This window comes from Meleagris gallopavo, chromosome 10, assembly GCF_000146605.3.
Source record: "Meleagris gallopavo isolate NT-WF06-2002-E0010 breed Aviagen turkey brand Nicholas breeding stock chromosome 10, Turkey_5.1, whole genome shotgun sequence".
NCBI classification, from domain to species: Eukaryota; Metazoa; Chordata; class Aves; order Galliformes; family Phasianidae; genus Meleagris; species Meleagris gallopavo.
This window is the reverse complement of record NC_015020.2, coordinates 28,595,357-28,603,316: the sequence shown is the minus strand read 5'-3', so window position 1 is coordinate 28,603,316 and position 7,960 is coordinate 28,595,357.

The following is a 7,960-nucleotide window of genomic DNA, read 5'->3' as shown; positions in this document are numbered from 1 at the left end:
TAAAAAGTCAGTGTTTTTAACTAAAGCTTTTAGAGTTATTTTCCGAAAGAACATTTGAGTTGTACTGGTTATATCAAGTAATACTTCCATTTTTTCATAAGTCAGGGAGACATATTACAGCTGTATCCATATAAGCATTGTGTAACTCAGCAAAATACTTTTGGATTTTCACACTACTAAATATGTTAGAAAATGTCATGAGTTACATTTCTTATTTACCAGCTGGGGATTAATTTTTTGAGTCATGCTGCTGAATTTGCATGGCTGTGAAAATCAGTTGTATAGATCAAAGGCAACCAGATAGGATACAATCATAGAATCATCAAGGTTGGAAGAGACCTACAAGATCATCCCGTCCAATCATGTTGCATTTCCCTCTTCCTTCCTGGCTACAGGCAACAGAATTTCTTAATCATATTAATCTGATAGTCCTGCAGGAAAGGAAAAAAACACATTGTTCTTTAAATTGCTTTCTCAGCTTGGACCTGATTATTGAGCAGTATTAGCCAAACAAGAAGAAAATTGACACTTCTGTGCCTACAGAGAAGGTCTTGCTCCCATAAGTAAGCATTGTAGCAATCTCTGGTTCCAGTTCCTGAGCTGGAGACTTCTGCCAATTGTGACATGACTTTCTTATACCTATGGAGCAAAAACAGACTGAGGTTTTAATTCAACCGAAAACTTTAAGGAATGGTAGTGCATGAGGCCTTCTAACTGTTCATGATTTCAAAATGATTTGAGTTAAAATTTAAATAAGGATGAATATTCAAGTGTGATAGTAATAATTTATAATGAACTTTGTCTATGTTCGTCTCTTTGTCCTCTGTTGGTGTGCTATTGATTTCATATTCCTGAAGCCTTCTTACATGTTGTCTTATGTACAAAAGAGTTCCCTGAACAGTGCAGACTGTTTAGAGGAGTGGATTTATTTCAATTCATACCCAGAGATGAGATGATGGAGGCGTCACTGTTGCTATTCTGCCACATGTGTTTTAGGGTAAAAATACTTAGGATTATCTCGTGCTTGGAGCTGGACTGAGATTCTTACTCCAGGCCTATATAGAATTCTCAGCCTCACACATCTTCAAAAAGTTGGTATATTGCTTTATGATGGCTTTAGTTAATCCCCCCCCAAATAGTTTCTTATATAGTTTCTTATTTTTGAATAACACTCCTAAATAATTTAAGAAAATTCTTATTTTATGAAACAAAATCTGTAGATAACATTTTATCTCAATACTTCCAATACTAGGATTCACAGCTGACTTGCTTAAGCATTTGGCTGCATGCACAAGCTGTACCTTCTATTTGCTACTTGTACTCAAATACATTATTCTATGTACATCCAGTGCTCATAAGACATAACTTAAATGTCCCAGATGAAGCTTATCCAAATATCAAAATCCATAAAATTATGTATTTCCTGATTGTTAGATAGTGTTTTAAGGACAGCCATTATCCAGACAGTTACTTAGTGTTTAGGCAGCAAGTTGAACAAATGAGTTTATTCACTTAGAAGTTATTAATACTAAATAGAAAGGAATCTCAAGTTTGCTAGACATGTAAGAAAATGATATTTTTTCAAAATGCAGATGCAGCTACTCTTCTTAAGTGACCACCTCTACTGCCTTTTATTCTGGGCATAGAATTCATTTGGATTTGGAATTTATTATCTTTGCAGAATAAGAGAGAAGAACAAATGGAATTTTGAAGTACTCACAGAAACATCAAGAAGCAAATTAGGAAGCTGTATATCTGTATTAAGCCAAACATACTATATATCAGATAAGAATGTTAGTCTGAACTATGTTGTGTTGTCCTTTGCTGCCAGTTCTACTTACACGAATAAGGAGTACTCCATCTGAATTTGGCTTGTACTGAACCTCTAATAAATAAAATGTTGGACTGTCTTGAGAAAACGTCCAGTGCAAAAGTCAAAGGACTTGTCTAAGTTTGGGTGGGCTGCTGATGTCAGAGAGGAATGCACCCAACAGTTGTGGGGTGAAAGGCAGATTCGGTAAACTGACTTGTAGTTATTTGTGTTGGCATGGTGCTCAGACATTCCTCCCCCTCCGCTCACTGGCTCCCAGCTGTGCTTCTGCCAATCTTACCAGCTTCCCTAGGAATGTTCCTGTGGGCTCTCCTGTCTGCTCCCACAGTTGTCCATGCAGAAACTCTTAACCAAATGCCTAACCAAAGTAGTACAGTCTCCTTTTATGCATTCACTCTGTTTTGGATGGAAATTTATCCCCAGGTGTGCTGACCTGCAATGCAGACCAGGCTAGCAATACTAAGAATTATCTTGAAGTAAAATGGGTTTGCTAGAACCTTGACCAGTAGATTTTTTTCTCTTCATTCATTTTTTTTTTAGGTTTTTGTTTGTTTGTTTACAGTGTATCTTTGTGAAAATAGGACTCTTCACTTGTATAGACTGGCCCTACTCTTATCACTCAGTAAATCAGTGTACTCATAGCATCACTTGCAAAATATCTCGTTTCTTAGTTACTTAACTGTATCACTTTAAATGCTTTGGAACTGAAAGCTGTATAGTGTTTCATCCTACTACCAAAAAAGTCTTCATGTGCTTTTAACATTAATAATAGAGAGAGATAATTTACTATCCTCTGTCACATTCCTGGCTTTACACAGTCGGGCTTTCTTTACACAGGAACTCAGGTTACAAAACTTCAGTGGCGGAAAGCCTACAGAGGTCTCTGCAGGGCAGGAACTCCAACACTGTATGTTTCAGCTGGGCTGGTGATTCAGTGCTTAAGCTGCAGCCCTGCAAGGCTGGAGGCCAGCCACATCTTATAGAGCTGTGTTGGGCTTGTCTGCCCATTGAGTGTCCTCTGCCAGAAGTAATCCTCCTGTGCTGGACTGAGAAACTAAATGGTAGTGGGTTGCTGTCCATGTGCAGCATTTCCTTTGTCCTTGCAGGTGAAGAAGACCTTCAGCAGCTGTGCTGGCAAGAGGAAGAATATTGGTGGCCTATGTCACTATGGCTTAAATTTTCCTAGAAACTTAACCTCTAATTTATCTTATATTTCTAGGGTAAATAAATAATATTCTGTTGCATTCGTTGTGATGAAATCAATGTGCTGTGTTCTTTATGCAGACTTTCACTCTGAAGGTATGAAAAAGTAAATAATCTTTGTAAAAGTGTTTTCATCTAATGATGTCCTCTATCCTTTAAAAAATGCAACTCTGGAATAGTCTTGTCATGCCTTGTTGGCTTAGGTTCTGGTTAATTTTTTACTCCTTGCTCAAATCAATTTCTGTTTTTGGAGGCTCTGTCTGGTCGCCATCATCCATTAAAGTTTCAGCAGTAGTTCAGCAGGAACGTGTATTCATCCTATGTAAGACATGAGAGAATTTATAGAACAATAACTGTTACGTGCACGAATGTATTAACTTCACAATGGAGATACACTGATGCTTTGAAGATGTAATGCTTAATGATACTGTTGAAAATTTCACTCGTTTACATGCTCACTTGCTGTATTTTTTGATGCATAATTTTAAAATGTTCAATTTTCAGGTGTCAATGGCCAGAATTGGGATAAACGCAAGTCATTCAAAGGAGAACTGTGAAACAATACTTTTTGCTCTCAGAATGGCAACATGGAATCAGATTTTAGATCCCTGGGTGTATATTCTTCTCCGGAAAGCCGTACTTAAAAACCTGTACAAGATCACAAGGGGATGTTGTGGCGTGCACATCATAAACTTACACATGTGGGAACTCAGCTCCATCAAGAATTCTTTAAAGGTTGCAGCAATATCTGAGTCACCAGTAAGTTCCAAACAAATAAATCTACAGCCGCTCAGCTCGACAGGGCAATAAAATCAGACACAGTGTATGAAGAGATGATGGAAGCAATGCTCATAGACAGGCAATACTTTACAATGAATTCTAAGGCTCAGTGGCTTGGCATTTGTTTTAAATTATGAATGATTTTCTCCTGTACTTATCGGTTTGATATTGCTACTCCAGAAGATGCATTTGAATGTTTTAATTCACTTTAGTGTATATCTCTGCCAAAACTGGCTGTAGAATGATAAATCTTTGTAGATTTTCCTAGATACTAAAGAGAAACAGGGTTCCAAATCCTTTACCTTAGCAGGATTCTTAAAACAAACAAACAAACATACAGGTGAGAAAATTATCTCTAAGTTTTTTTTTAAAAGGGGTAGCTGCATCTATCAGTGATACTCCCAAAGCCTTTGCAAAGTCATTGCTTCCTAGGATAAAATCCGCCATCCTTTCCCTAAGGGTATTCTTTGCTTGTAGGAATTCATTTTCCCATTGGATGTATAGAACATGTTTTGTTTTGTGGCTAGCTTACAAAACAGTCTAGTTTGTTTGGTTCATTGACTTGAACTCTCAGTTAATTACTTCATTAATTTTTGGGAGAGCTGCAAACTTCAGCAGCATATGCGTCCCTTGCAATCCCTGATAAAATAGTAGGTTCCCTGTGGGAACACAGTTAGAAGCAGATGAGCTCAGCTTGCTTACAGTTACATTTTAGACCTATTGGTGAGTTGTTAGTCTTTTCAGTAAATTTTATTGAAATTAACAGACAAAGCTATGGTTAGTCTGTATAAAGAGTATGGCTTATTTGATTTTATTTTTATCTCCACACTGGAGAAAATTCCTTGAAGGGTTTCCCAAGTTAATAAACAGAAACACTCATAAGGTACCTGTGTTCAATTTGTAAAAGGTCGCACAGGTCTCACGTGTAACAGTTGTGTACGGAACTGCACTGTGTGTGTGGTTTTTATTTGTGAAAACAAACTGCATACTTGATGTTTGCAGCATCCATGTCTGAAGCGCTGAGTACATGCAGAATATCTGAAGGTGTCTGAAAATTTCAAGGACTTTATATTTCTATTGCTGCTAAAAGAAGCATTGGCTTTTATGAATGTACTTTGTTTAGAAGCAAAAATGAGAGTATCAGACTTTGTAACAGAAGGATTATTTTAAGATATAACTATTTTATTTTTCTGTTTAACTTCAAATAATGAGTGAAATGTTAGTACATTTGGACTAAATAGTTAAAAATTGATTCACTGGGAAGGCAGTCTGAGAAACCAAAACTTTTTACAAAGTACCAATTCGTGTTATTTGTGAGAACAGTTTGAGTTGGAAAATAAAAAAAACTCAAGTTTAAATATTTCAATTTTTTGTTTTAAAATGGCTAGAAAATTAATGAGTTAAATAAGCTTATAATGAAATGAAATGCTTTCATTTACCCTAAGGATTTTTTCTGCAATTTTGCCAATCACAGAAACTACAAAATGTGTACATATTTGATGCTGGTATAAGCTCAGCACTGTAACTTCTTTTGAGTTCCACAGAAATCTGGGAGCGTTCAGTCAGTACTCAATTTGGCCTTTCCATTGTGTAGAATGTGATGCCAGTATATCTGTTGACATAACTTATTTGTTGTTGTTTTAGCAGCTACAGAAAAATGTTGGTCTGTAAATTGTTGAGGTGTTTGATCAGTGAATGAAGCTCATCAATGTTTCATTTTGTTATGTGAGTAAATGTAGCTTGTGTAGTTCATACTGGTCGACTTGTAAACAGGAAAAGTTTATATGTATATGTGATCTCTAATATTTTGTGAACTATTGCAACTATTGTAAATGGCAGAGCTTCATTAAAGTTATCAAACCGTGTCTTGAGAGTTATGATATTCTTATACAACAGAAGGGTACCTAAGTTGCTAAAGTAAGCCTTATTACAACCCCCCGAATTCAAACTGACCAGTGCCATTCAGAACCATGACAGCAGTGTGAAGGTAGTAAGGAGGACAGTGAGGATACAAATAATAGGTCTGAATGTTCAGAGCCCTATGTAATCAGTGGCCTAAGGCAGACAAGGTCAAGTTCTGATGATCCATGCTTAGAAAATGCAAGTAGAAGTGTTTGTATTCAGATAGCTGCCAACATGTTACACAGATACTGATTAGTTTCACGTGCACTGCAAGTCCTGAAAACAATACATTCGTTTTGCTATTACTATTTTGTCTTGTCCATTGGCAACTCAGGATGCAGCCACCCATGAGTCTGTTACCTCTGAAAGTGATTTGATTACCATTGTGTTTGGTCTCATAGGAGATGTGCTGTGTTGTATGACTTGCAAATTATATGTTTTATAGAATATAAGATTATAGGAAAAAAACAACAACAACAAAAACCAGGACACCTTCCCAGTGTGATCCAAACATGCTCAGGCAGGAAGAACAGGGCAGGCTGCCTTGTGCTATGCCACTGAGCTCTGCAGGGGCTGGCTGCCTGCTCGCTGCTGGGCAGCAATTAGTGCCTCCAGAGCAGGCAGGGGCAGTCTGGTGAGTTGAAAGTGAATCTCGTTTCTGATTAATGACTGAGGAAATCTTCAGGGTGGGAGAATGGGAGAATATTATAATCTAATAGGGAGCTTAAGAAAGGACAAGCTGTATAATAAAGCAAGTTATCCTAAAACAAGGTCCCAGCCTAGTCTGAAACTGCCTGCTGAAGCAAAGAAGACCTCAGTAACAAGTTGTGCATTACTGGGATTAGGCAATGACCTGTGGTTTGTTACCTCTATACAAAGAAAGAAAACAAGGTTCAACATTCCTTTGAAACTCTGATTCTTGAGACAAAGGGTCTGTCTTTCTATTACTTGTGTGGGGTTTTTTCTGTTTTTTTTTTGTTTGTTTGGTTTTTTTTTGTTTTTTAGGTATTTGTAGATTAAAAAATATATATTTTCTTTACTTTAGTCTGACTCGTTAGGAATGAGTTAATTTTAATACTTGCTAAGAACTCCTAAATGCTGTCAATGTATTGCTTTTATAAAGATGGAGGAAGGAGGGGCTATTTTATAAGTAGTTGCATCCTGTTTTCTTGAGATAACTGTGAACCCACCACTTTGTGATATGGATTGACTACAAGGAATAAAGGTAAGTATGAGTTCCAATACCCATTGTCCAAAAGATGATTTCAGTTTGATTTTAGTTTCTCACTACTCTAGACAGTTATCTGATAATAAGTCACATTAATCCCCCTTATGCTGAGAGTTTTGGCCATGACAGTAGTTGGTGCACTATTTCTGTGTCCTTATATGAGCTTGTTAGATTTTTTCACCATATTTTATTCACCCCGGCTTTTTGAGGAGCAAGAGAGATAGAACAGCAATGTTAGAGCAGAGCCATCTAGCACCACACTTCCTTGGTAAGTAGTAACCTGTATTTTTTATCACATTTTGTCTCTTTAATAGTGTCTACTGAATTGAAAAGATTTCTGATCTGATCCCATTGTGCTCCATTTTTATATAGAGCATAAGCATACATTCATGGCCCACACTTTTGTATTTAGGTAATTCAAATGCTATGGATGAATACAAACTGTTACCAGCAGGATTCCCTTTCTGAGATCTGAGCTACTGAGCTCATAGCCTGAAATGTTTTTAGAGCTGATTTCTATTTAGTAGGAATAGGTGGTGCAGTTAAAGAATATACCTGTATATGCCTGATGAAAACCCAGGGACCTGAATTATAGAGCCTGAATATTTTGCAAAACTTAAAACATCAGGTCTTTCTCAGTACAATCCGTTCATAAGAAATGAGAAAACAAACAAGCATTAAAAACACACAAATACCAAGCATCTAGTCAATTACAATTGCTTTGCAAGCACGTCAGAATAAATCTGACCTTCCTGTGGGGAGGAAGACTCCTGGTCGACGTTTCACCAAATCCAGATGATGAGACTTTGAGAATGTGTCTATGTACCTTGCTTCTTCCTTTTTTTCCAATGTCTACTGTAAACAGTGTGATCTCTGAAGTGATGGAACAATGGTTAAATACGAAAAGTATAACTTTAGATGCTTTTTTTTTTTTTAAAGTGTAAGTAGTTATGGTAAGTTATAGAGTTACAGATATAATCAGGGTTTTCCTTCTTAGTAAAACTGCAATGGAGTCT